Below are 27,485 nucleotides of genomic sequence, written 5' to 3' on the forward strand. Positions count from 1 at the left end.
TGCACATGATGGGAAGGAGGAACAGATCTAACTGCTCTTTCGTTCCTCGGATAAACATCATCGCTTCCAGCATTTGCCTTTATTATCCGTAACTGCCAAAGGTTATATATTTATATATTATAATAAAAGGGGCTCAAACCCAAAGGACAGAAGTCTAAGGAAACCCTATGTAAAATATTTCACAGCTTCAAAGTAAGGGGTTGGTCGATAAGACTATCACTTGAAAACGAACAAAAAAACTAATGCATAAGACTCTAAAAAGTTCCCCAAATTAAATGGCGTCTGAAAAATAATTCCTCAACCACCTTTAAGATAAGACAGCATAGAGGAACAGCTGATAAAACGTAGAAACAGGTCCTCGGTACCTACGCTTTTGAGATTAAGTTTCCTGGACAACATTCCGACCACCATGGCGTTTTAAAGAGGGGAAACAGGCAAAAAAAAAAAAAAGAGAGAGAGACTCGGCTGGCGCTCGCAATACAAGTGATTAAAAAGACCGTGTAAAATGATTGCTTCTGATTGATGAAACTGCTTGCCAAAACATTTTCATTTTTGACATTATGCCGTTTCACAATAGGGGTGACTTCTCAGAGAAACGAGATTAATCCCTGTCACATTCGACCATATCTGTTGTTAAAGGATTCGGAAGTAACACAAGTTAGATTAGTCTGTATAATAACTGATGATTGATCAAAATATGCTCATCGCAAATCGTAACTGTAGGACTGTGAATGTCCCTCGATGAAAAGTTTTGGTCCATTACAATAGGCCTATAAAGAAGAAGTCTAAAAATTGGTGTCAGTTATAAGAGAAACTATCAATGAAATGGGGAAAAGAATAATCAAATCTGCTTTGGATAATTCTTGGCTTGCGCGCCCTCTGATGAAATTATCTTCCACACAATCAAACGATTCAAATACCGGCTCACCAGCAGTCCCGTTCTTTGTAGCAACAATGCAAAACCCATTAATAATACATACACACACTTATTTATACACACACACACATACATATATATATATATATATATATATATATATATATATATATATATATATATATATATATATATATATATAACTGGACTGCTGAGCCTCGTGAGCAGGATAACTGAAGCACCTGATAGTGTGGAAGACAATTTCATTAGAGGGCGCATAAGCCAAGTATCATCCAAATCATATTTGATTATTCTTTTCCCGATTTCATTGATAGTTTTTCTTATAAATGACACCTATTTTTAGACATCTTCTTTATAGGACTACTGTAATGGACCAGAATTTTTCTTTGAGGAACATTCACAGCCTACAGTTACGGTTTGCGATAAGCATAATTTGATCATCAGTTATTATACAGACTAAACTAACTTTTATCTTATTACTTACTTGGTTAGTTTTTTTTTTTTTGCCTCATTGTGAGCCCCACACACACACACACACACACACACACACACACACACACACACACACACACACACACACACACACTTCTGAATGTAAATTCCAAGAATGTGCTGAAGGGTACCAAGCTCCTACCCAAGGCGCAATCGTTCGTCAGATTTGGCGGAGCCGTCTCCTACAGTTTTTGCCGAGGGGCGCGCCACAAGCCACCGGACGAACTCGGCAATTGACGTAACCACTCCTGCCCTACCTACCTACCCATTCACAACGGCCACCCTCGGGACAAACGGCCTACGGACGGAGCATCACGACCCATTCCCATGTTTCTTGACCGCACAGGGGAAGTTACCAGAAGTTATATCTTTTCATGATGACGCCGCCTAGGGAGTGCCCTCATACGAAAGGTCACTTACCTACGGCCTTTATACAAAAGCCGGTCATTCTGATTCAGAAAGGAATCGAATCATGAAATTGTCGATGCGTGTTACTCACTGCTATTAAACAGGTAATGCCTCACGAAAGCATAGATACCCAACCTTGTTTCAGTCTAAAGGGCTAAAATACACAACACACTCACACTCTCAGAGATGGTTAAGAGTTTTGCAATGCAACGTATATAAATTAAGGGAACCCTGGACCAGCTTAATGAAAATAATAATCCGCAGACATATGCACTAACAAGAAAAAATCATCTTAAGCCAGTTTTATAATTTTTTCGCACCAGTCTCACCACTAGGAGAAAAAAAAAGAACCATGGGCCTCTGGAAAAACAAAAGCAATTAGTCTTAGGACCCTGACAGAAGATTAACTATCTCATGCAAATCTATCCACTCTCATTTCCTTTCTCTACCTTTGTTACATGCCCTGACTCCTTAATGTTATCAGCCTCAAAGGGTTGTTTTTCTTATCAACCCATATCTGATACGTTACACAGACGGTGCGAGAGATCCCCGAGTTAACTCGCCTACTTCGAAACAACGAACTCGACTTTCTTCAGTTTACTCACACATCACACACACTACGCTTTACGAGTGGGCTCTGTAAGACCATCCGGTTGTTCGAACTATCTGGTTCCTCATAAGATTATACTGAATGAATCAAGTTGTGTACGCATGAATGTATGCGCACCAATCAACTGTTAACTTCAAATTGCAATTGCCCTCCCGTCTAGAACCACTGAACTTTCAAGATGCCAAATAAAGAACGGCGAAAACGCTTTTAACAAAAGCTCATGAATACTTTCACCCACCCAAAAGACGGCTATTTCAGGAATAGACTATTTCATTCATTAACTTACTACAAAGTATGAGAAATGGTGAGAGTTTCTTATTCCTCTGCAAAAGAACACAGTATACCTTAGTACTATGTTCCTACCGGGTGTAAAAATAAAGGTATTGACCATTACTTTTTGAAATGGGCCGACATTATCAAAAAGTGTGGTTCTAATAACTTCTGATCATGTAAAATCACACACACACACACACACACACACTCCTGGCCACTTAGGCTCGAACCTCTCCAATCAAAACTGAAGAAATGCAGCTATTGCAAATCATGGTTACAGCCTTCACATCATAACAAAACTAGATACTTTGTAGCTCGAAAAACTAGAAGCGGATATGATATATTACGAAATGAGTCTAAGACGGACATACTCTCCCGGGCAGGACGGGGCACCTTCGCCTCTTATGGGAATGATTCCCTTGGGCGGTTTCTGACCAATGACTGTGATACCTGACGGACGGACGGACGGACGGATGCACGGCCCGATGGAATGACGGATACATGGGCGCTCTAGCTACACCCATCAGTAGCTGACACATTTTAACGTAGTCATGCAAAAATTAGCATCTCGAAAGTGCTTCGCAATGCTGTCAGTTTTGAAAAATATACTCTACAAGTTTTCGATAGTCTGGTTACTTTATTAATATTATTATTATTATTATTATTGAAGACTGGGAACATCCACATTCTGTTAAAATGAAGGTAAATGTATCATCTCGTGCATTATAGGGTTTTAATTGAATAGTAATGAATCAAGATTTAACATACAAAAAGGGGTCTCATTCATCCTCATTTTATCGTTATTTCATACCGTAACTATGACGTACAACTGAACCTGGCGACCGCAACTACTTATCCACCAATTCCCCGCAGGGGGGTAGTGCAGTCGGTGCACCTCATGCGGTGCACTGTAGGCAATACTGAAGGTTTCTTTGCAGCGTCCCTTCGGCCCCTAGCTGCAACCCCTCTCATTCCTATTACTGTAGCTCCGTTCATATTCTCTTTCTTCCAATTTGCCATCCACCCTCTCCTAACAATTGTTGCACAGTGCAACTGCTTTGAGGTTTTCCTCCTGTTACACCTTTCAGACCTTTCAACTTTCAATTTCCTCTTCAGCGCTGAATGATCTCATAGGAGGTCCCAGTGCTTGTTGTACTTTAAGTCGTTTCGACTTCAAAATGCTTTTCGACTGGGAACAATACTCAAGTTTGGACTCGCGTCTTAAACCGAGGCCACTGAGCTGGTCAAAAGTATACTGAAACAACTCGGTCACTATCAAGGAAGGAAGGTTTGCCACGGTCTGCTCTCATAGTCGAGAAATTGCTCATTCTCTGTGAAAACTGCTGTCAGAGGAAACGTCTGCTCTCTGTGGAAATGTTCACTTCCTGGGAAATTGCTCACTGTCTGAAGAAATGTTCACTATCAAAAAATTGCTCATTGAAAAAAAAAATGCTATCTAAGCAGACTCACTGGTCTAAGGAAATGCTCACTACCTGAGAAAATGCTCGGTCTAAGTATATGCACACTGACATAAAATTCTACCTGTGAAAATGTTCAATACTCACTGAGAAAACCTCCGAGATCTGATGAAATATTCAATACGCGAGTAAATGCTTTTATTATCGGAGAAAATGTTCACAATCTAAGATACAAAAAGGCTCAGTCTGGAGAAATACTCACTATCCGAAAGAATGTTCACTATCTCCTTTCCGAAATGACATCAACAGCGTCTTCCGTCATCATCTAATTATACCTTCTCACGCCTTCCTTCACTTCGCGGGGTCACTTTTGAAAGTTCTCTTTTGATAATGACGGACAACCGGGCTCGAAATTTTCTGCGTCTGTTTGTTCATTCAAGAACAAACTCACTTGTTTACTTAGTCTTTTGTGATGCTACAATTAACGGTCACATTCGCCTCGCGCGAGGTTTACTTTCACATTTTTGCCGTCGGTAGCATTATAAAGTTCTTTCACTGTCGAGATGAAATACAAATCAAAGATAGCACAAAGAGGGCGGTAGTTGTTTCTTGCATGGCATCAACCGCTGACATATAACAGTTGAGAGAGAGAGAGAGAGAGAGAGAGAGAGAGAGAGAGAGAGACATGCATTATCCAACACCGTAACAAAGACAGTTCTTTTTTTTTCTCCTCTGAAATCAATGTAATGCACTCTATCCCACAGCAAAAATTTCTAAGATCAACATCTTTAAGCCACATCTACTATTTCAAGAAGTCACATCAGAAATCAGGTGAACATCGTCAGCTAAAATAACCTTTGCTGTAATCTGAGCTTCGCCACTGGAGAAGCTAAGAAAAACTACACAAAACAACCACTAAATCATTATTCTGATTTATTTGTTTTCTGACTTTGAAAAATTCCCCCGCCATGCAGACCACAAGACGACCCACAGAGTGTCTCAAACGATCATGTCCACTTCCTTAGAGTTCCCGTTCTCGTGCTTTTGGTAATCTTGTTCTCTGTTTCGCTCTCCATCGAGTTCGGCTTACAGGCAGCCGAAGTCATTCATAAATCTGACCGCGGGGTGCTGGGAATAATCCAGTGATTGAAAGACAGACCACACTCACACACAGTCAAACGCGTTGCACAGCGGATGATTGGGCAGATGAGTTCCATTACCAGATTACACAACGTTTAACTACATCGACACGACGCTAAGTTGAAGTTGTCACTACTACCACGAGCCACACCTGCTAGTACACTGAGCTTGGCGTCTGGTCCCGTCTCTCTGGGCGTTCAGCAGGACTGTGGCATCAGCCTTGTGGCATGTGGAGCTGCTGCTGCTGCTGCTGCGAGGACCTGTAGGCGTGTGTACGTGCATGTGTCTGTGAAGGTGCATGTGTGTGTAAGTGCGCCTGGAAGCGTGTATGTGTATGTACGTCTTGCGTGCGTCATATCAACCCCCAACACCCTAACCCCAGCTAAACCCCCATTCTCAAACACTCCGCCTCTGATTTCCCAAACACTCCCCACCAAAAATTTTTGTGTACGCAATCACACGTTTGATCGCCCTATTCAAATACGGGAAAGGACACTAACTCCTACAAATCGCAAGCCCAACTTCTCAACATATTGATGAACTACAAAAGCACAGAGCGAGCGCGATAAACAAACGGTCTGGATGCATTTTCCCTAATGAGAGAATGAGAGAGAGAGAGAGAGAGAGAGAGAGAGAGAGAGAGAGAGAGAGAGATACCACAGGTTTATGGACCGAATCATCTTGCAACTTTCTGCAAAATTTCAACTGTTTCAGACCCAAGTAGGCATAAGACGATACTTTAAAGGCTAATATCAAATAATCCACATGCACTGATGCATTTCCACTGAGGTTATTTATTTACTTGCTCCTGAAATCAAAGGAAAATCTTCCGATGACACATCTCTCGAGTATCCAACTCTACGTTCTACCGAACAGAATCTCTTAAATGTCCACTGTATAACTACTTCATAAAAAAAGATCCCAAAAATATTTACTAAACTACCTTATTTTACTTTTATTGGAAAAATTACATTAAAGCAAGTCGTAGGTACCCCCAATGGCCCAGAATTTCTCATATGCATTATGTTTACTTACACAAACACAAAGCCAGTTTTTACACCAATAAATTTAAAGGAATTTACACATAACATGGGTTTCATTCTTCTTATTGGCAGTGGAAAACGGATACTGTTCTCTTCATATATGACATAATATCTTCAAAACAACCAAGGCCCTACGGCATTGCTGAAACGCAAACAACATCCCCCCTCCCTCTTATAAGGGAACGGGGGGAGGGGGAAGAGAGAGAGAGAGAGAGAGAATCTAATGGAACGTCCTTTTAAAATCTGAAACAAACAAACATCACAGAGACTGTAGGCAGGTGGCTAGCAAGGCATTGGTGGAAGTTAAAAGCAACATTCTCATGCACGGAGTTGTCATAACGTCCATTTCTTGACCCAAATAATGAGGAAGAGGCTGTCTTATGAGACAATCGCTTAGGCACACTTTTGGCCCGAAGACCAGTTATGGGCTGGGCAGGTGGGCCAAGCCAGGTGAGCGCTGAGGACCCCGGGTGACAGAGAGGGTACAGGGGTACTAAAAGAGGGCAGGCCCGACAGGGTATGAGAGAGAGAGAGAGAGAGAGAGAGAGAGAGAGAGAGAGAGAGAGAAGGGGAGGGGAGTACATGGTGAATGGGAGAGGGATACACACACAAATATATCCTCGGGCGTAACAAAGTCGACGACGCAGGGTCCCTGGAAGCGACAGGATTCGTGGAAGAGGCCCAGAGACACAAGCGACCCCCGATCAGATGCCAAACGGTTTCCCCTTCCAAACCATACCTAGACGACCTACCAAAGTGAACTCAAGGGCGAAAAAACGAGGCAGTTCCGTTTTGAATTTATTTTCGTTTGGAGAATCGGGATGGGCGGAGGGGAAGACATCACGCTGACGACTGCAATCGGCAAAAAAGTGAACAGAGAGATGGTGAACAGCCAAATGGACTTGGAAGAAAGACAGCAAGAGGTCCTTGTGTGTGCGTTTCTAAGACGCAAACTGGGGTAAGGGGGGTGCGGAGGGGGAGAAAGATGGGGGAGAGGAGGCGTGGTGGGCGGGCGACTTGCCAGACAGAGAGGCACCTGGACCACCGCTCGTTCAGCAGCAGCTTGCCGGCAACGCGAAAGCGTTCGCGAGGAAAAATCAAATCCTTCGGATAACCAGAGACGTGGACCAACAGTGAATCGATTTGAGATATGAGATTGATTGGGTTAGGAATCGAAGGCTGAACGCGAAAACGCTGAAATAATACAGCCATAGACAGTTTAATCCCGTCTTTGTTACATTTCAAGCTGCTGAAGTACCTGTCTCCAACACAAACTACAAAAATGCCTCCGGATCGACGATCGTGTCTTCATGAACATTTACCCATCTGGCTCGGATGAAGAGAGAGAGAGAGAGAGAGAGAGAGAGAGAGAGAGAGAGAGAGAGAGAGAGAGAGAGAGTTGGGGGAAGATTGGGAGAGGTTACCCAAAATGCATCTTCGACGCCCAAAATCCGTCCCTATTCGGTAACATAATTTCTTTTTTTTCTTCTTCTTTTTTTCAGGGAGGAGGAGGAAGGTGAGCTTTGTCAACCCTGGGGGTTCTCTGCATCCACAAGCGCCCAGAGTTGCAAAAACCAAAGGGTTCAGTTTACTTGTAAGATGTACATATTTATGGTGAAGATTCAGGCTTTTTTGGCACAAATACTGTACTGTCTCGTTCAAGGTCTCTAAAATACAGTACTGAATTACAAAGAGGGGAAAATGAAACACAGTTATAGAGTGTTTGCTAACAGAGAGACTACCAGCTACGAGACAAAGCTGAAAGAAATGTTGAAGGAAGAACTAACAACGAAACAAAACCCACAGCAGAACAGGGGACGGGAAAACAGGCGAAATTACAAAAAAAACAATCGGATACAACCAATATGAAAATCATATTTTACAAGTACAGAGGAACAAAACCAAATATCCACAAAGAAGAACAGAAAAACATCCAATACAAAAACATAAGTCAGTAAACAAACAACAGCACAGCATTGTTAATCCCCCCCCCCCCAAAGGTTGCATCGCTACAGGTGTGTCTTGACTACGAATAGCGGCAAAGGGCCCAAGTACACTGACATGCCTCTGGCGCATCCAACAAGTCTTTAGTATCTAATACATCCATGTTCAAGGATCTTTTCTATTAAGATTTACTTTTCTGCCTATGATTGTGAATATATATATATATATATATATATATATATATATATATATATATATATATATATATATATATATATATATATAAAAAAATCTGCTGGTCACTTTTTACCAGATGCGCATGCAGTTCTCGATAACCCCAATGTCGTCTTAACATCTCGATCTCACCACATTTTGGAGACGATTGTCACTACTAAGCTGAGATCCAAAATTACACACACACACACACACACATATATACACACATATATATATACATATATATACATGTGTGTGTGTTTGCGCGCGTTTATGTGTAAATGCAGACATTTTTCCAACATAAATCTGTTACCCTCAAGAGGAGGTGCGTCCACAGAAAAGAAAACACATCGATCACTGCCACACTCAAACTTTAGCTCCTGAATCGTGAATGAGCACCGTGTAGAAAACTTCCACAGCATGAGCTGCTTTACAGACTACACATAATGCTCACCAGCAGTGCTTCAAAACCCCTACAGACACTGAGCCGTTCATCGATATCTTGCGCGAGATCTTGTGCTTGCACGATATTGAATCCATTCCATTCCAACACATCTTTCATGCCATCTATCCAGCGCTTTCTGGGTCTTCCTCCCCAACAAACACCTCCAAATGATTCTCTTTCCACCAACCTGTCGTTCCATTCCACAATCCCCCTCCCTCCTAACACTTCCAAATGATTCTCTTTCCACCAACCTGTCGTTCCATTCCACATTCCATTCATGACCAGTTTTCTTGTCCCACAACTCTGTTGCTGCACCAGTTATCCGTAAAAAAATACATAAATAAAATAAAATAAAATAAATAAAAAATTTAAAAATGTAAAATTAAAAATGTAAAAAAAAATTTAAAAATAATTTTTAAAAAAATCAACATAGACACCCAACAGCCAAGTTGACACAACGAACCCTTGTCTGTCTCAGACCCAAATTTATACGAAACCAGTCACTCTCCTCCCTTCGACATAATCTATGATACTTTGATTTCAGAACAGGAACAATTTAACCACTCTCAGTATTCTTATCTTCTATAGCTTACATCTTCAGCAACCTTCACGCTGCCTCTGTTATTACTTTTAGATTTTGAAGGGTCGAAAACTCGTCTGTGGTCCAGCCCTCAGTTCTTTCCTACCGATTATGAGCTTATGAGATCATTTCCTTTTATGGTTCGCTGTAAGTTTAACTCTCTCTTATAAAAGGCTGGTTTTCGGTCTCATTTTGAAGCTGAATATTCTTATTCTATGACGATATGCTTAAAAAAAAAATCATATAATCAGAATGATGCAATGAAGTTAGCCGAAAGCATAAATTTTTTAATTTTACTTTTTCGTGAATCAAATTTTTTAACGCAATAAGCGATTGATAAATCTTTACTTTCCATAAAAAATTACAATAAATTTCCTAAGATCTGTCATTTCATGATGATCTTTCATATCACAGATCCCCGAAAACCATTTCAGCATCAAATGCATCCATCAACAACAGAACTGGCACTGGACGACTTATCACCCATTTTATTTTACATGAAGAGCAGACCAAGATGAAAGCTGGTGCTAAATGTGTGAGGTTAATAAAAAATATTAGATACCTAATGCAACTGGAACACAAAAATCGCCTTTTTATTTATGAATGAAATTTGATGGTATATCATCTGACACCATTAAAATGTATTTTGTTCGAAATATTTGAATTTTCAAGAATAATAATGACAATATTGAAATATCACGCTATTTACACTGAGAGATGTACATGAAGCAACAGCTTAGAAAGTATTAATTAAAAACAAAAAAAAAATTTATACAAAATCTTTCAGTACTTTCACCACCAATAAACACCGTATACACGGTAATTGCGACAGACGGGTAGGCTATTAGTTTACTTAAAAGTGCTAAATTTCAGACCAGAAAGTGCTTAACTCAAAAATATTTCTGCTACATTGAAAAAGATTTCCTTCGTTTTATTTCCTAGGTAAAGTTATATAAGTTATAAATGTTTTTTCTGTAAAAACATCCAAATAATTACGATACAACAGCGATAGGCGAAAGCGTCATTTCATTTACCGTCAATCTTCAGAATCTTCTCCCATAATCCATTTGCAAAACAATATATACTTTTAAAAGGCTGGTCTTCATTTCATACAAAGTAGACCCAGTTCTTCTTCCGTTCCTTCGTCGGGTTTCACAAGCACAGGCTACATAAAACTGCCTTTCTCATATAAAGAAATGCACAATATAGGCAACAAAACTTAACGTCTTATACTTCTTAATAGGATGAACAAGATATCCATAAAAACTGATATCTCCGTATTAAAGCCAAAATGAAGAACTCGCATATATGGAAACTTGTTAAACAACCCTCTTCAATCAAGGCTCTAGTATGCACACCAGATTTAGATTTGGTATCGAGTTCTTTCAGATCTACAGAAACAAACTAATCGAACTGAATGACACCCAAAGAGGAGGAGGAGGAGGAGGAGGAGGAGGAGGAGGCATACAAAAAGGGCTGGTGTAACCTCCCGAAGTCCGGTTACCTGCCGGGCGGCAGTTTTCTCTTTCTGCCGACTGAACTTTCTTCTAGCTCAGGCTGCCTGCCCTCGCTCACGTTCTAAAGCAGAAGAGTTCCGTCACATTCCCGGCATTCGAGGCACAGGTGATGCGGCGATGATGTACGTCTGAATTTTTATACGATGTTTCTTTACCTCTGTCTGAACTGTTTATGCAGTCTGTAGCTGCAGTTTCGATTGGTCTTCTCTTCTGCACTGCTTGCATACCTTGTTTTTTAAATGATAACAGCTGTTTAAGGAGAAATATATATATTTTAACGCTTAAGGTCCCACCCAATTTCTAGAAAAACGCAAGGCGTTCCCTACATGAAGTTAAGGGTCCATAAAATCAAAATTATATATTTCAGCTGATAGACCAACTTCACCCCAAAACACTGGTCGCAAGCATCAGTTTTCGGAACAGACGCTGTATTGTCAGCTTAAACTTATGGTTTTCGAGTGTGGCCCCTCAAATAAATAAAACTGTTAGATTACATCAAGCAGATATTCATGTGCAGTACATGTATGCATGCGTGTATGAAAGATTCTAAACAAACTGGAATATACGCATGCCTTAAAATTTTATTTTTATACAAAAGAAACAGAGATGGCCGATAATAAATGACCTTAACTTTTACGCCAGACCTATTTCGTCAGCTAAAGTTAAGTATATCTTAGTTTAACCAGACCACTGAGCTGATTAACAGCTCTCCTAAGGCTGGCCCGAAGGATTAGATTTATTTTACGTGGCTAAGAACCAACTGGTTACCTAGCAACGGGACCTACAGCTTATTGTGGGATCTGAACCACATTATAACGAGAAATGAATTTTTATCACCAGAAATAAATTCCTCTAATTCTTCATCGGCCGGTCGGAGAGTCGAACGCTGGGCCAACAGCGTGCTAGCCGAGAGCTCTACCCACCCCTCCAATGAAGAACATATTATTCCGTCAGCTACTTCAGTGCACAACTTATAAAAGTAAAGTTTATATAATGTTTTAAAATTTCGTGAAGGGGATGACAACTAAATACTACTAATCAAATCGTTTCAACCACTGTTACCCTTTCCACGAAAGATAAAGAAAATTGCTAGTAGTTAACCCTAGTTACCCAATTTCACTAGGATCAAGAACTGAGCGAAACCGCCCTTGTTTTCTATTTCACTTGATGAAGAAAAGTCACGTTCCAACCTTATTACCCTTTCAGCAAGATATAAAAAAAATCATGCATTAACCCTTGTTACTCATTTCCCCGCAATAAAGGGAAAATCGAGTCACCCAGTATTCACCGTTTTTTCACGAGAATGAAGAATAATCACGAGTCAACTCTTGTTATCCATTTTCCCAGGGTAAAGGAAAATCGCAAGTGTCTCACTTCTGTTTCCTATTTCATGAGGATAAAGGAAGACACATTAGCCGAGACTTCGCTAGTTTCATGATGATGTGTAATACTGACATCTGATGAATAACTCCTTTCAATATAAAAACCAGCTGTGCACTTAAAAAGAAAACCCCTTCAAAAAAAGCATGAATATATAATTCCGACACCCAGTATTTTCGGGTCTTTCCTAGATAGTGGGCTAATATTTCTTTGGGGTCATTGTCTCTATGATATTTGTAGTTTTTTATGTTTTTACGGTCATCCCCAAAGGGCTTGTACTAAACACGCCGCAAAGATGGATACATACCTGGTTAAAACCCTTGGGGGTCACTCTCTTGGAGAGATCCGTAGTATCTCATAGACGATCTGATTACCTATGAATAGCATTATCCATTTAAACAAAAAGACGAAACTTGAATATTCCTTCAATATATTTCAATGACCAATTAGCTTCAGTCGCCGTTTCTTACAGTCGCGTAATTATATTGCTTACCACATCGATAAATACCCACCAGACACTGAACAAAGACAGAAAGAGAAAAACAAGCAAAAAATGCGCCGAAGTTTCTTCAGCGCAGTCGAGTTTTCTATACACCGTATAATCAAGGCCACCGAAAATAGATCTATCTTTCGGTGGTCTCGGTGTAATGCTGTATGAGCAGCGGCCCATGAATCTTTAACAACGGCCTGGTGGTGGCCTATCCTATATAGTTGCCACATGCACGATTATGGCTAACTTTAACCTTGAATAAAATATAAACTACTAGGCTAGAGGGCCGCAATTTGGTATGTTTGATGATTGGTGGGTGGATGATCAACATAACAATTTGCAGCCCTCTAGCCTCAGTAGTTTTTAAGACCTGAGGGCGGACGGACAGACAACAAAAAACTAAAAATGAATGGCTCCATTAAATACCCCAGCTTACGGTGTGCTTATACTGGTTCACCTCCGAATGTATATAAAGACCCAATAGTCATCAGTTTATTATCCTTTGGTGATCCCAAGTGATCACTCGACCCTGGCGAAGAACCCGTTCCAAAATAACAACAAATTCCATTTGCCCATATTGTGAATTCAAGACCTCCACAACGAAAAAATTCTAGAAATTCATTTAGCTAATAGAGGACTTATCTACACGAGGACAGCATCAGAAAAATGGCTAAAAGGGTAGGAAAGGTGGATATTTCCGTATAAGCCTATATCCTCAGTCTGCTTGCGTACATACGAAAACCACTAAAAAACATCGGCCCTCCAAGCACCTTTATCAACGACGCAGGACGGTCGCCCACCTTCCCTCGTTATACCATTGTATTTTTAATTTTGCACCTCCTGGATACCGAGACATTTCTGACACTCTCTGTCCACCACTGCCTTATCTACATGTCACCCTTGTTTGCAGTAACCTTTATTTATTAGCCATTCCTTAGCTGATCTTCAGTCTTCTAAACAAGACATAAACTAGCGCGGTTTATTCTAATTTAGCTTGTTCATCATGTTATTCAAACACAGCCATCTGTTTTTTCTTCTTCTTCCTTATCCACGCAATGCTAATCCTCCCAGCATTCTCTGCAGAAACATCCATTCCCCATCAGCATCCCTTCCTCTTTACAATGCAAATTGCAAATTTCATTGCCGTACACCTCATCATCCGTCGCGTTCTTAAGACATTCTTCCTCTCTCCATCTTCGATGAGTTCACTGCCTTCCTTGCTGCTGCCGATTCCAGAATCGCTTAATTCACTGGTTCTGCCATCACGCATACACATAGCTATCCAGCATTCGAATGAAACTGTAAGCAGCCTCAGTGTTAAGCGTTCTTCAAACCATAGATAGACCGAGCATAGGTTCGACTTGCTTAGCCTAATCGGACCCTAACCGATTGTCTCAACTGACACTACTTGAAATCAAGCTTGTTTTTTTTTTCCGTTCTTCTACGACTCCGAATTTTTGTCAGAACTAAACCTTTTCAATCGATGAACAACCATGGCACACATAAGCATAAGCTTCTCTAAAGATATCTCACCAATTCTCTCCTTTTTTTTTTTTCAGGAGAATCGTGTTACTATGGCGAGAATTTTGTACAGTTTATAGTCTTGATTACACTTTCATAATTCTTTTCGTCGCTAGATAAACAGCCTTATGAATAAACTGTGCGTACGTAGAGTTCTGAATGCTAAGTATGTACTCACATACACACATACAAGCACCACTGTGTGTGTGTGTACGTGTTTATATCTAATTGCATAATATATACATGAATGTTTATGCAAATCGTCTGATTACTGCACAATTAGCATGCACCAGAATACCGTAAGGGAGTAGATTAGAGGTTGCAAATAACCAGCCTCGACACTTAACAAGAACGCAGCTTACTAATTCTCTCAAGATTAGGCTTCAGCCGTAATTTACCTAGGCATCCATCCCGTCCATTGCGCCCCACAGTATACTTGGGGCCCGATGCCGCTGAGACAATCAGATCGTTCTTTTTCCTTGTATATCTGCTGCAGGTGGCTGGCTGGCTCGCTCTCTCTCTCTCTCTCTCTCTCTCAGGGAAGCGCAGAAACAAAAGCAAGCTTGATTTCAAGAAGTGTCAGTTTATTTTCTTAAGTGACCATAAATCTGGAGTTTCGGTTTCGATTATTTTTGAAAACGAGAGAGAGAGAGAGAGAATGTACTAATTTAATGAAGAGACTTCACTTTTCCTACGTGACCCAACTCTTACCTGTTAACTTTGATTTCCTGTGACCTGTCACCTCCAATTTGGCCTTAGGGTGAAAACTCAAACGATGAATTTTCTGAACCCCAAACTCATGAAGTTGCACACTGCTCTTAAGCACGAGCAACCCTCATACAAATGCAATGTTCTTTCACTGTCGTCAATCGCTTGTTAGTTTTCTGCAAAAGAAAACTAATGAGATGGCTATTTGTCTGTCCGTCCGCACTTTTTCTGACCGTCCTCAGATCTTAAAAACTACTGAAGCTAAGGGCCGCAAATTGGTATGTTGATCATCCACCCTCCAATCACCAACCAAATTGCAGCCCTCTAGCCTCAGTAGTTTTTATTTTATTTAAGGTTAAAGTTAGCCATGATCGTGCGTCTGGTATCGCTATGGGTGCCAACAACACAGACCAAAACGGGGCCGTGGCTGAAAGTTTCGTGGGGCACGGCTGAGAGTTTCATGGGCCTTGGCTGCGAGTTTCATACAGCATTATACGTTATACAGAACACTCGACTGCGCCGAAGAAACTTCGGCGCAATTTTCACTTATTTTCATTTCCGATTACTCTTCTTTCACACTAGGGCATTCTCTTATCTGGAAGCCTACTTAGCAAATTAATGACCTTACAGGCTTGATCCTGATGGATACTGACTCAATAACAAGAAAAATAGTCAACTTATTATAAACAATCACGTTCATAAGTATGAAAGATAAAAGGACTTTAAAAAAGTCAGGTGTTAAAGATCTATAGACGCTGCAATATTTACCATCAAATCTTACAAATCCTACTCTTTAATGGCTTTATTATCCTGAATAATAATAACTATATATACAATTCAACGCGTCTTCATAACCATTTTTCTGCGTTTAACTTAGATTACGGATAAGGAACTCAGCATTTAATGTTTCACCAAATCTTAAACAACATGCATAGCAACATGATGTATTCCAGCATTATAATTAAAATGTAATTACAAACTTACTATAATATCTCCATTGTTTTTTACCTTACAGGCACACGGGGAATAATAATAATAATAATAATAATAATAATAATAATAATAATAATAATAATAATAATAATAATAATAATAATATCCAGACTATAACACACATGTAATAATAATAATAATAATAATAATAATAATAATAATAATAATAATAATAATAATAATAATATCCACACTATAGTGTATTTCATTTCTCCAATGAAGAATAGTATTACACTGAAGTGGTTTGCAGAAATAATGGCAATGATCTTTTACGACTTCCAATTCTCCATTTCCCACATTCCACCCTTCTTCATTCCATGAAAGGTCTTCGAACTACTTAGAAACTGAATAGGAGGACTTGTTGGTTCGAGGCCCCAGGAAATCTTCTCGTTTTAGTCTCCAAGACGAACTTGTAGATTCTGTCAATCCGAATCAATTTCAGCGCGCGAGTTTAATTCCTTTACGTCAAGAATTGACTTATATTGTGCAATCCAAAACGTACTAACATACAAATAATATTGCTCTGTAATTACGAATATACAAATAATATTTTTCTGTTGTTAAATTAAGCATTATTTTCGGTATCACATTACCATTAAACTGCATTTAAGAATAAACAAAATGCTGACTTTCCTTTCGTAATGTCTGCATCAACTGATACACCACCAACAAACACCTTGATTTGTAAAGCTATACGATAATTAATCTTGAAAATGATCGACCAAAGGCTATGGGGTTTGTAAAACTAAAATGAATATATTTTTCCCTTGATTTTACTGATTATCTTCCCCCCCCTTTTCTTGTGGGGACCGGGGGGGACCACATAAATTTTTGGACCAAACTGCATTCCCACCTAATTGTAACTCAGTATTGATTTAAAGCACTACTGCTCATTTCATTCTTATTCTTCTCTGGAGTTTGACTCTTGACAAATCTTAATGCATTTAATACCTATGTAAGATATAAAACGCTCGAGCTAGATATTTGTTTTCAAGACAAGACCATTGGACTAGGGAACCCAGCGGCCCATGAACCCACGCCTGAAAGTAAAAGAAATGTGTGCGGAATAAAAAAAAAAAGAGATAATGTACAGAAAAAAGATTAGGGATTAAAAAAATAAATGCGTGTGACAAAATAAACAAGAGAATAATGAGAGATAAAATGGTGAAGTAAATTGCTGTAGGATTCAGTGAAAAATATGCCTTAAGGCAAACGTAATTCTAAACCTCTTCCAAAACCAAAAAAAATCATAAATTCACACACATATATTATATATATATATATATATATATATATATATATATATATATATATATATATATATATATATATATATATATATATATATATATATATATATATATATTAGTCAGTTTCATTTCCATGATCTATTTCACTAATTTTCGTTATTCACGGTCTCGTTATTCATCGTTCAGTTCTCGTACTTTCATAGCAAGCTTATAGTGTTTTTTACGCGTACCATACAGAGAGGCGTCAACGAGGCACCAATATCTGCTTCTCTGAACTCTCGACCTCTCCTAATGGCTTCACTGGCGAGAGAATAACATCTGCCCTATGCTCTAAAATGCTGACAAATCTGTTGCTGACCGGCAACATAATCATCTTTGTTTTTTGCTATTTATCGATGGTTTCATCTCTCTCTCTCCCCCTTTTTACATATAGTCTTATTAACGCTTTCTCTCTCTACAACCCAGGCTTAATTGTTATTCTCTCTTTCTCTGTCTTTCTCTTTATGCTTTCTCTCTCAGTCTCTTTCTTTATTCTCTTTCTCTCTCCCTGTCTCTTACTTTATTCTCTCTCTCTCTCTATTCTCTTTATGCTTTCCCTATCTAACTTTTCTTTGCACCACTACAATATAATATACTGTGTGTGTGTGTATATATATATGTATATATATATATATATATATATATATATATATATATATATATATATATATATACATATACATATACGTATACCCAGTCTGTTTGCTAGTTTGCAATAGGTGAGAATGGAGGCGATAAACTAAAAATTACGGCACAAACAGCTCCAGGGCCAAACGAATTACATCTGCTGCTTTAGAGAAACTTTTCATTAACTTTCTCCCAATCCTAGGCTTTCCTTAATCCGTCCAAGCTACATAAGATGATTTAAGCCCGTCTCATCAGGCAAATTTAGTAAAGGACAATTTTTAACCCGGCTCGGTGCTCCATTAACAGAATTATCGCGTACAACATGAGCGCTCGGAAATCGCAGACCCTGACAAGGCTGAACAATCCATTCTCGTAAAGGTCCCATCTCAAAATTGCATTCCCATCTCTCCCAAAATTTGATTGCTTGTTGCCAGCCAAGAGAACTGCCTTTGAAACAACTTTCGAAAAAATCCTGTTGACAAAGAAGCAAATGGCTAGACAAACAAACAATCCGTACCAGTATCATAAACTTCCTATTTCGCCAAAGGAATTCATAAGGAAAAGACAGGAGCCAAATTGTCTCTCAGATTTTCCTACAGAAAACGTATGTCTATCAAGCATACATCTATTAGTTATGCCAAACAAGGTTTTTTTAAGCAAAAAATGAGATTATTTCATCATACCGGATGACAATCAAGAGAGGGTAGATCAATATTTAAACCAAGACATTTAACCCACTGGGACGATGATGTGACAATGCACTGTCAAGAATACGAAACAACCCAAGACGTTTACCCCACTGGGGATATTGTGAGATAATCCAACGCGTTCACTCCACCTGGGAGGTTAGGATACAATCCAATACATTTCAGCAACCTAAAGATCCCAAGAAAGATTTCAAGACGCGTAATCCACTCTGGATAAGAGGGGCTTATCCTAAGACGTTTAATCCACTTGGCATATTGAGATTTATCGGAAAACGTCTAATCCGCTGTGGAGATTCAGAGATGTTAGCCACTTGGGAGATTAAAAGATTACCCCCATGACTTTTAAGCCGAATATTTTACGGTAATCTAAGACATTTAATCCACCTGGGAGATTTACAAATGATTCAAGATATTTAACGCGCCGGGGAAATTTACAGGTAACCCAAGACTTTCAGTCCACCGTTAGGAGATTACGCAGAGATTCCAGACGTTTAATCCTCTGTCGAGATTAGGAGATAATCATGACGATTGGTGAAACGCCACAACACCTATCGACCCCTCCTGGTCAAGTGTAATTTATGAAACGGAAGAGAGAGTGGCGGGGGAAAGACGGAGAAAAGAGAGGAGAAATGAGAGATGGAGGAGCAGGAGGAGGAGGAGAAGAAAGACGAAACACTAGAAAAAGGAAGAAGAGGTGACTCTGGAAGAGAAACAGGAACCACGAGAGAAGAGGAGGGCAAATGCTAAGGAAGAGAGGAAAACGGAAGATGAGGAAGTCGGTAAAAGGAGAGAGAGAATGGAAAGAGAGGAACTGGGTGAGGAGAAGGAAGCGATGTTGGAGAAAAGTCAAGAGAGATAAGAGTCAGGAGAAGAGGAGGAGACTTCGGTCGGGAGGGAAAAAAGAGGCGACGAAATCAAAGGAGAAAGAGGAGAGAAGAAAAAGTCGGCAGAGAAGGAAGCTAAAGAGGAAGATAAAGAGGACAAACCTGGAGGAGGAGGAGGAGGAGGAGGAGCAGTTGGAGGAGATGGCAGCCGGAGGAGGTACGAAGGAGCAGCAGCATCAAGAAAGAGAAAAAGAGGGATGGTCCGAAGGATGGTGGAGGTTGTCGCGAGGGAGAGGGGGAGGGAGAATTTAGGTGGCAAGGGAGAGGGAGGAGGAGGAGGAGGAGGAAAGGGAAGGGAGAGGGAGAGAGGGAGGAGGAGGAGGCAACTGGCAGGCATTTTGGTGGCGCAATGAATGGTGATGTCATCACAATGAATGAACTAAAAGGATCCTACACCAACTCCCAGGTTTCAAGGACTTCGCCGTCCCAGGTCCTGCAACAGGCTTACGAGAGGTGTGCGAGCTTCGAAACAACAACAGAAAGAAAAGAGAAACATGTGCAACTGATAAATGACATAGAAAATCATAGAGAGAGAGAGAGAGAACGAACGGGGAGAGAGAGAGAGAGAGAGAGAGAGAGAGAGAGAGAGAGAGAGAGAGAGAGAAAGAGAAAGAAGTGGTCAGGAGAGTTGCTGGCTGGCATCTAGAGAGGTGGTAGCCTGAGGGACGATGTAGGAAGAGCTGCCCACCTCCTCCACCAACCAATACCTGACGTCTCCTGGCCCTGGCAGCCCCCAGGACACCGGTGCCCCGAGAACCTGCCCACACTGACCACTGCCAGATGAAGAAGGGAGCTTGGAAGGGAGAGAATACGGCTACACGGCAAGAATGAGATAGAGAAGGGATGGAGAAGGCCGACAAATATGGCTTCTTCTTAAGGAACCAAATCCAAGGAACTGAACTGAAAAATTTAGCAAGCGTAACACGCATTCATAAAATCTCTCTCTCTCTCTCTCTCTCTCTCTCTCTCTCTCTCTCTCTCTTCTTTAGGCACCAGTTCTTAATATAATCTCTCGCGTAGTCTTCCAACTGTTGAGCATATCAGCTGATCCGCATTTATATTTCAAACAACGCATTATGAGGCTGTTAATTTGCATACCATTTTCTATTTGTTAGCATGCATATTAACGCTTATCTCTCTCTCTCTCTCTCTCTCTCTCTCTCTCTCTCTCTCTCTCTCTCTCTCTGTTTACCATCGCGCTAATTCCCCGGTATGCACGTAAAACAATACCAACTACGATACATACACAAAGCGCGCGCGCGCGCAAATACCGAACACACATTCCGACATCAGAATGTATACACGTACGCACGCACACAAAATACCCGAGGCTACACTAGTGGCCAAGCTGTCTCGCGCGCCACCCAGACGATGTCAGATGGCGACTTTTTCTGTCTGGTACTTCTCCGTTTTCTCCTTCGTAGAGCAGCCCAGAATTAAAACTCCGCCTAACAGATGAATGGATATCAACCCCCATAATCACGCTGTGCGACGCACATTCATGCTGATCTTGGTATCTGGTCCCTTTCAACGACAACTGAACAAAATCGTACACGCCACAAAGTAAAGAATTTCGGGAGAACAAGTCGGCTTGGAAAAGTCATGGGCAGAGAAGTTCTCATGCACCGCCTGAATAATCTAGCGTTAGCGTGACAATGTGGGATAACTACGTGCATGCAGACCAAGTTTCTGACGATAACCGAAAAAAAAATCATCAAGCAAGAATACCCAGAGACAGAAGGGGGCCAGCATTTTGGCATTCCGGCCAGTCTGGTGCTCCTGTAACTAGCTGACACCGGGTAGGGGCATGGCCAGTCCAGCTCCCAAGGGATCCCCACCATGGGAATGTGTGGGGTGACTAGAAGGGTGGCAAGTGGATAGAAATGGCTGTTAAACCACAAAGCTGCACAAGACGAGTAAAGCAGTGATTACACAATTGAGATTGTCGAATTAAGGGGGATGAAGCCGTTGGACAAAAGCATTCTTGTGCCTGTCACTTGGGGCACCACACTGTACCCCGTCAAACGTCTTCGCATGACTTGGCACCTCGAGAGAAGTTTCTGCAAATGAAATTCAGAGAAATAAAGATGATTTTCATCAACCAGTCGTAATGAAAGTGAAACGTAACATCTAGCAACATATGAAAAAGTAAGCTAAACACTGCATTGCCCAAACGCCATCGACGGAAAAATTTAAGTGGGAACACGAGAATAAACACCCACTGGGTGATTAAAGTAAAAAATGAAAGCTGATGAAATGTGAAATTAAGCTCTCTTAACCATCTTAGTATACTTTCCAGACGGTCAGGTCAATCTGTCTGGAACAGTGGACAGGTACCCAGACGGTTCCTGCGTAATGACCAAGTCATGTGAAGACCAGGTCAGCTCCCCCATCCCCCACCCCCTCTCTCTCTCTCTCTCTCTCTCTCTCTCTCTCTCTCTGGGTTGTCATAATTTTCCCCATCCCTTTTCAAGAGCACTCACCTCTCTCTCCCTCTCTCATTGAAATCCTCATTACAGGCTAGACTAATCCGTCCATTCTTTCTCTCTCTCTCTCTCATTGAAATCCTCCTTACAGGCTAGACTAATCCGTCCATTGTCTCTCTCTCTCTCTCTCTCTCTCTCTCTCTATTTTAAATCCTCATTCACAGGACAGACTGCTCCATCCATTCTCTCTCTCATTTAAATCCTTATTACAGGCCAGGCTGATCCGTCCATTCTCTCTCTCTCTCTCTCTCTCTCTCTCTCTCTCTCTCTCTCTCTCTCTCTCTCTCATTTAATCCTCATTACAGGCTAGACGGATTCGTCCCCCTCCTCTCTCTCTCTCTCTCTCTCTCTCTCTACTCCAGTAATAACGACGCGAACGACGGTATCGTGATGGCTGGCGACAGAAAACAAACAATCAGTGTCTAATGATACTAGTCCCTTTCGTGAATGACAAAACTTTACAAAGCAACCCACTGATAACCCTGGAAAATTCCATGGAAAAGTAATAGTCAGCGGAATTTCCTTACCAGATAATATATATCAAATCTATAAAGCAGTTGCTGAATTTGATTAAATGCCAGTTTCTGGAGAAAAGTACAATACTAATGAGCACGGGTAATCTCCTAATCGTCTCATTTCACTACAAACGTTGAAGAGCTCATCACAGACACAAGGAACAGACCCGTGTTGTTACGCTCCATTAACATATCGCAGGAGAAAAGGAAACGTAGGAACCCGAATTTTATTCTTATTTCTACTTTTCCTGACTCTAGTAACTTTCCTTCCTTCTCTCAAGAGGTACGTCTGTCCCATTGTGGTTTGTTCTTTAGAAAGAAGCCAAAAGAGCACCATTGGTTTCCGGAAAAAGTATGGAAGTTGAAGATGCATTTGATTTTATCGAATCAATTAAATTGTTGCTTTTATTAATCGCTTCCTCTCAAAACACACTGTAAGAGTAACTTATTCGCTCAAACCTTAATACACCACCGTCGACGTGTTTTAAACCTGTGTCGACGTTGATAATGCATTTATGTATGGCAATTTGATTACGCTTTCTAACGGAAGCTTCAAAATCATAAAGGAAATTAATAAAATGAATAAAAATTCAACTTCCCGAATGCTATACGAATCGAGATGGTTAGAAAACCGAGATTACTAAATCCGAAGAACCGGATAAGATACGATGAAGTCAAAAACGGCCTTCGTGAATAGGCCTACTAAGTACACGAGAGCGTATCAACGAGCACACCTAAATAATATGAAAAGGAGGAATGGGACTTCAAGGAGCTACGTTCGACATCACGAAGTACATCTGACCTTCGGTAATGTCCCCTCGCTTCACGGTTGAAGTAATCCCTGTTCACCTTCTGGTAGCAACGACAGACAGGCCATGTTGCATTCTCTCTCTCTCGTGTCGTTACTTATTCCGAACAGCGTCGACTGCATTGGGTCTACTTTACTTGGCGTAACGTTCAGCAGTGACTCTCTGCTTTGCTTTGCTAGGGAAAAACATTCCTCAATCCCAAGTAATGTATGAGCATGAGAGAGAGAGAGAGAGAGAGAGAGAGAGAGAGAGAGAGAGAGAGAGAGAGAGAGAGAGAGAGAGAGACTGACTCTGGTCATGGGTTTTAGTCAGTAAGGTGCGCGATTGCCTAGTCGTAGTACAGTATCCCCTTTGACTGTTTTATGGTGGTACATAGATACAATATTTCTCATCCATCACTAGGTGGGACCCACAACAGTCGACTGATCGCAAGATAAGTAACCCACTGTTAAGGTTAACAGACGTACAATTGTTTCACGGAAAAGTCCGCTCCACCCCTAGGGATCGAACCCAAAGCTTCCCAGTTGTGACCCCATGATTCTGCAACAATAAGGGAAAGAGAGGGAATCAAATACATATTACAGTAACCAAAACACGGACATTAAGTAAATTCCACGGACGAAGTACATCTGGAATTATTAAGGACAAAAACGGACACGCACAGATGAGCAAAGGATATTCAGACGCAGTAATGTTGCTCCATGACTGACCACAGAACAAACCTGCCTGATTCGTGGATTACCAAGTCATAAATCTCTCCCAAGGAGGAAACGACAATTCCCAAAAGAGCGTGACGTCTGGAATAACTTATCCTTGCTGCAGATTACACTGGAACTGGTAATCTTAGTCAATATTTCAATTTAGGAGCAGAACGTAATCTTTTGCGTCATGTTGACTGTACTTTTACACCGACGTATATGCCTTTCGTGAGGACTAATTTTTTTTTTTTTTTATAAAAGCCAAGTTTTTCTGATGTCATTTAGCTCTGAATTTGTTCGAATCCAAAGTTACTGAAATATCTATGGAGTGACTCTAAAGATTTCTTTTCGAGCAGTCTTTTGACAATTCTAGTAATGGATAGGATGCTGAAAAAGAAACATGTCTTACGTTTATACACAGCTGGGATATCGAAATCTTATCCAAGCCCAAATGGCAGTAGTACGAAACATTTTGGGTCCTTTAAACACAAAGATTAACTTCTTACTCTCTCTCTCTTAATAAACGCAAAACTATACAGAAATATAGTTCCTCACTGGATGGGTTGGTATCGTTCTCCGCTAGCACCCGGCTGGGCCCCAGTTCGATTCTCCGACCGGCCAATGAAGAATTAGAGAAATTTACTCCTGGTGACAGAAATTCATTTCTCGTTATAATGTGGTTCAGATTCCACTGTGGGTCCCGTTGCTAGGTAACCAGTTGGTTCTTATACGTAAAATAAATCTAATTCTTCGGGCCATCCCTAGGAGAGCTGTTAATCAGCTCAGTGGTCTGGTTAAACTAAGGTATACTTTTATACAAAAACAATCTTCGGACAATACAAAATATCTGAGAGGAGCAACTATCAGCCATTCCGTTAAGAAATTATGTGTAACACCTAGATTTTGCCAATACTTGCAAACACTTGCACCTGTCTCTGGAATTCATGGTAACCGTCACCAATTCACCTTCAAATCTCAGCCCCGCCTTTGAGGGCTATTTACTCATTCCACACACAAATCTGCAGTTTCCCCTCCTGTCCCTCCCCCGACCCCTTTCATAACTTCATTCATAAAAATATTAAAATACCTTGTCTTGTACACTTATACATAACAAGTCGTTCTCCAACTTACATAAAATAATACGTCTCCAGTTTCGTCACAAAAAGTTGTTACCGATTTTAACAAATTGCCTTCTACGAAATGCATTCACGATACCCTTCACATCGCATCTTTATCAGTTGTAGTTCCAGTTCCTCATTGGCAGGGGCGATATCGTACTCCGCTAGCACTCTGCTGGGTCCGCGTTCGACTCTCCGACCGGCCAATGAAGAATTGGAGGAATTTATTTCTGGTGATAGAAACTCATTTCTCGGTATAATGTGGTTCGGATTCCACAATAAGCTGTAGGTCCCGTTGCTAGATAACCAACGTCTTATCCACGTAAAATAAGTCTAATCCTTCGGTCCAACCCTAGGAAAGCTGTTAATCAGCTCAGTGGTCTGGTTAAACTAAGATGTATACTTAAGTTGTAGTTCCATGTAACCTGCAATAGAGTTTTCCCCTTCAATTCTCTAACTTCTAAAGTAGCTGTTTTTAACAACGGTCTGATCCTAACAACCCATTCCTTATGTAAAACCATATTGCTCTTTCCTACCAATAGTCCCGTTATCTACGTACAATTGCCCCCGAATAAACAAAGGAGTAAATATAAAGCGCACAACCGTTCACACACACCATGCACGCGTTCCGGGTCATGACGCGAACCGGTACCTCTAGCAAGTGAGGTGAAATGACAATAAAAAGTTCTTTGCCTTTGGCTTTTGCGTGCCATCGAGAGACCAAGACAATTCTGACGAGGGCCGATGAGTCGATGACTAATGTGCAAGTAACCTTAGGTATATAGTGTGGGTAAAAATGCGTTTTATCAGGGTTACATAAAAGAAGCTGTATAATGTAATGCGTACTGCACCCCCTCCAAAGTAAATGAAGATTCGTAAACATAGTCCAGTACAAAGCTGATCATCGCAGACATTTACCTAAAACTTTGCCACCCCAGGTTTCAACTTTCAAAGATCTAATCATTACGAGGTCTGAACTACGAAATGATCCACCAACTCGGTACCAAGAAACTATTTAATATTAATCATTTAAAAAACGTGTTTGGACAGCGCACATTCTTATGAAAATTCGAGCATCAGTCTAGCCAGAAGAAGAGTTTGTCTCAAATGTAATTTTGGAAAAGGAGGCTTCAAAACCAATCAGCCTAGTCTGAAGAAGAGTTTGTCTCAAATGTAATTTTGGAAAAGGATGCTTCAAAACCTATTTCTTTTTCGATAATTTATGACATCCGCAGAGCAAGATACGGGCAATTCAGGAGAAGTCAGATGTATGTACAGAAATTTAAGGTCGAATGAGCGGCGGGGAAAAAAAAAAAAAATGGCACGTACGGAGAAAGGAGGTTAAATCAGACAAGAGGTGAAGGAAAAGTAAAATGGGAAAGAGAAGAACAAGATTTGAAAAGGGAACGCACCGGACGACAAGGATTATGTAAAAATAAACGATGACGTAGAACAAGATAAGCCCAACGGATGAGTAAGAATGTTTGCTGTTGCTAAAAACAGAACACACCTTGAAATGAGGTGTGAGGGCCAGTAGGAAAAGAGAGAGAGAGAGACAAAAAAAAAGAGACGTCGCACCAAGTAGGAATAACAATGATGATGATTATGAAAAAGTAAACGAGATGAATAGGATGACAATGGCGACGAAGTGGGATATGAATCTAAGAATAGAAAAATGGAGTGTGGGGAAGAACAGAAAAAGGGAAGATGGGAATATACTGAGTCATAAGCAAAGAATTGGTCTATACTAAAACAAGAAATAACATGCACAGGGAAGTGGAAAGTGGCGAGAATAGAACTGACCGAACGAGAGAAGTAAATGTTGGAGGACGAAGAACAGGAGAGCGAAAAAGGAGGATGGAAAAGGAAGAGGGTGGAGGTGAAGTCGACAGCGGCGGCGGCGGCGGCGGTGGTGGTGGTAGAGTTGCAGTAGGAGGCTAAGCAACACCCCCAACCCCCTTAGCTCTACGTATTGCCATTCAGTGCCGCACCCATCCCCCAAAAAATGCCCCCTCCCCCTACCCCCCAATAAGTCGAGACCTGTTCTTATTAGGGGGTACTCTTGGATCTCCGCTGCCCAACTTCATGATTTGTTTTATTTATTTTTCTAATTTTTTTTTTTCTAAGCACACTGCAGGGCGCTCAAGAAACTGCCCGTTGATCAAGGCTCCATTATTGGATATACTCTAAATTCCGGGGGGCATGAGGCCTTTGTTTTGCACAAAAAGACATAAAATAAAAAGTATATGCATATAATAAGTATATATATGTAATAT

General features: G+C 40.7%; 1 protein-coding gene across 4 annotated transcripts in view; it reads right to left on the reverse strand.

The window, feature by feature from the left end:
* LOC136825030 (longitudinals lacking protein, isoforms H/M/V-like) overlaps positions 1-27,485 on the reverse strand; it is a 58,233-nt gene that overhangs the window by 15,772 nt on the left and 14,976 nt on the right. The window contains exons 1-2 of one of the 4 annotated variants that reach the window (XM_067081059.1): positions 5,270-5,527; positions 4,362-4,654 (exon numbers count right to left, since the gene is read on the reverse strand). The exons of 1 other annotated variant lie outside the window; for it this stretch is intronic. The gene's annotated coding sequence lies outside the window, so the exon portion shown is untranslated. Of the gene's footprint in view, positions 1-4,361; positions 4,655-5,269; positions 5,528-27,485 lie in introns of those variants that run through there. 2 more of the 4 variants (XM_067081060.1, XM_067081062.1) reach the window with 2 other exon arrangements.

This window comes from Macrobrachium rosenbergii, chromosome 36, assembly GCF_040412425.1.
Source record: "Macrobrachium rosenbergii isolate ZJJX-2024 chromosome 36, ASM4041242v1, whole genome shotgun sequence".
NCBI classification, from domain to species: Eukaryota; Metazoa; Arthropoda; class Malacostraca; order Decapoda; family Palaemonidae; genus Macrobrachium; species Macrobrachium rosenbergii.